This window comes from Cupressus sempervirens, chromosome 1, assembly GCF_028749045.1.
Source record: "Cupressus sempervirens isolate cs-2001-9-10 chromosome 1, ASM2874904v1, whole genome shotgun sequence".
NCBI classification, from domain to species: Eukaryota; Viridiplantae; Streptophyta; class Pinopsida; order Cupressales; family Cupressaceae; genus Cupressus; species Cupressus sempervirens.
Genome location: NC_143118.1, coordinates 112091052 through 112094130, shown reverse-complemented (window position 1 = coordinate 112094130; position 3079 = coordinate 112091052). Strand labels below are relative to the sequence as shown.

At 32.1% G+C, this 3079-nt stretch overlaps 1 pseudogene; it reads left to right on the top strand.

Annotated features, from left to right (window-relative positions):
• The first annotated feature begins 727 nt into the window (after nt 1-727).
• Nucleotides 728-1697, top strand: LOC149576467 (putative dehydration-responsive element-binding protein 2H pseudogene; annotated as a pseudogene).
• Nucleotides 1698-3079: the final 1382 nt, after the last annotated feature.

Here is a 3079-nt window from a genome sequence, read left to right as displayed (position 1 = left end):
GCCTTACTTTTTCGGGCTCTACTATTTCGGGCCTATTATTTCGGCTTCCATTTGGCTTCCTATTATTTCGACCAACTATTATTTCGTTTGTAACACTCACCAAATCTTTTTTCCTTACACGAATTATTCCTTGAAATATTCTTTGTGCTGGAAATTGTTTCTCCCATTGTATATGCCTCTCGGCATAATTATTAACTTTAATTGTTTTAAATTGTAACTAAATATATTATTTTTTAATAAAAAACGACTATTCATGAATTTTTTTCCTAATAAATTTAATCTCATGACAGCGAACCAAATTACCAATACCATTTGAAGCTTATAAAATGCCACATGAAGTTGATTTCACATTCTCTCAGATGAAGGGACACTATCTTTAGTGCAGAAAAATCCGATAAAGCTACTAAAAGCTTTATCTAAAGAGTACTGAAAAGCCAGTTTCTTGTCTTAAAAAGTACGCAGCACTCGTATTCGTTAAACTTTAATTATGCAGAAAGCGTCAATTCGTATAAATATGCTCTCCGCCTAGGAACGCAATCGCGTATGGCATAGATTTCGTCGCGATGAAGCTTCCTCTCTAAAAATAGCAAAAAGATATGACAGTTGTAAAAAATGCGAACTTCTGGCGTTATGCAGCTTCCACGATTCTCCAGGAAACGTACCCGTCAAGGCACCGAATGTCTATAAATTTGCGTAGCGGCCATTTATTTCCTCGGTTTAGATTTCTGCAACAATTTTAATTTTTCATCAGCCGAGCCATTTCAACCATCGGAAGAACAAATTGAGGCCGGTTCTCTTCGACTAACGATCAAAAGACCACATCTTTATCCCTCAGAAACAAAGTAAAAGTAGAGGACACGATTTGAAGCGTTTGATAAAAATGGCGAAAAAGCAAAAGAAAGAGAAAGTGACGCAGATATTACAGGAATGGGAGGGGTCGAGCGGGCTTAATGGCTCGAAAAGGAGAAGGGGACAGAAGGGGTCGAGAAAAGGGTGCATGCGAGGAAAGGGAGGTCCGCAGAACGGGGAGTTCAATTACAGAGGAGTGAGACAGAGAACGTGGGGAAAATGGGTAGCTGAAATTAGAGAGCCCAACAAAGGAAGACGCCTCTGGTTGGGCACTTTTGATACCGCCTATGAAGCTGCTCTTGAATATGACCGTGCTGCTAAAATAATGTATGGCTCTTCTGCTTTCCTCAATAACCCTTCCCCTCAATCTCAAAACCATGACCTTGAAAACTGTGCTTCTCTCACGGAATTTCAACCGGAGATTTTCTCTCCTGAGTTTGTTATGGAAGATTTTTTGGGCCTTTTTGATGAGAGTGAAATGGCTGGAATATCTGAATTGGAATTGGATACGGCAGAATTAGGTTCTCCGGACTCACAGTTGCAATGGATTTAACACGACCTTGCCAATTATATGACTCAGATAAATTCTATTTGTTCAATCCGTGGAAGAGATTTTGTAGGACTCCTGTGAGAGATTTTGTATGGCCGTTATTGATTCTCTATTTGTAAAGGCATCAGGACACACAGTTGGATTAATATTTTATCTATTGCCAATGTTACAGGCATCGATATCTTATGTATCTTGTTTTTCTGAAATCTGTTCAAGATAAACGAACAGCATAGTGTAAATACACTCGGCACTTTAAAGATCGGTTTTCTTTTAAAATAAATTATGCTTTTTTGTGTAAGCAGATTTCTAAATTAGGCAAAAGAATTTATTTTTGAACAATGTTAATTGCCACAACAGACATAAAAGTTTCATATAGTTCCTGTCATATATGTCTTGTAGGGTGTGACAATGAGATGGAGGAATGCAAAATGTATTAAAACAACAGTCTTATTATTTTCTTTGATGTTTTAGAGGTTGAACTAACTGTATTAAAATTAATTGTAATTGTACATAGAACTTAAGAACTAAAGACAATGGAGAAACATAGACAATTACATTTTGTATTAATGGTTGTAGTTGAAAGCGAGTAGCTAAGTTATAGCTCTTACCAAGTGTTAAATTACTTCTTTGTGTCATTAGAATTTTAACATCAACGCTTTTACAAAAATGGTTACAAGCAGCTCTAAAATTGATATTATATGGTGTGCTCAACATAATACAAGATTTACTTTTCATATTGTAATGAATTTGGTATTAGGAATGCTTTTGTAGAATAACTAAACAATAGATATATTGATTTTATTACTATTATAAAACAAGAAAAATGGGACTTCGAAATTTATCACAATCAATTGTGGTTTCTTAAAATAAGCTGCTATATTCTATACATATACTAAGAGACGAAATTTAGAGCATTATAAATGTCTAATGACACAACTTAATTAAAAAAAAAGTAAATCTAAACTCTATTGTAGAAAACTCAAAAGTGTATAAGAATTTTAAAACAAGATGTAATTCTTTAACTTCAAGAGTTTTGAGACTGGAAAGCATCTTCATAAGCACTCAAGAAATATTGTTCAATTTCACTAAAAAAATCATGCATACATTACAAGGTAACACATTTTTTGTATTATTGGTTTTTCCATGAGAAGTCTTTAGATAATAAATAATTTTTTTACAACATTAGTTTGAATGCAGTTATAAAGTTTTTATAAATATATTGTAATGTGTTGTGAATAAATGGATCATTGAGATCTTATGAAAGGTTAAAAAAAATATCAACCAAAACCCTAACTAAAGCATAAGCATGTTATAACTAAATTCTACATATAGAAAAGACATCCACAATTTAAATTGTTTATTCTTTGTGTCTTGGGGTCTGGAGTACAACAAATTTTATTTTATTTTTAGCATATTTACAATGTAAGAAATTAGAAACCAATTGCTTAGTCTAAAAGAACTAATTATATGATTAAAAAACTAGAGAAGTTGAAAATTATGAAACAAAAATATTTTTTTTACAAATATTTAACATCAAATAATTCTTTATTTAAAAAAAAAACTACAATTAATTGTCATCTTTATACACTATTTTTATTTATTAAAACAAATTTAATCAACAACTTGACACTCAAAAATTGATATAAGATATTTTAAATTTTAAATACATCAACAATAAAC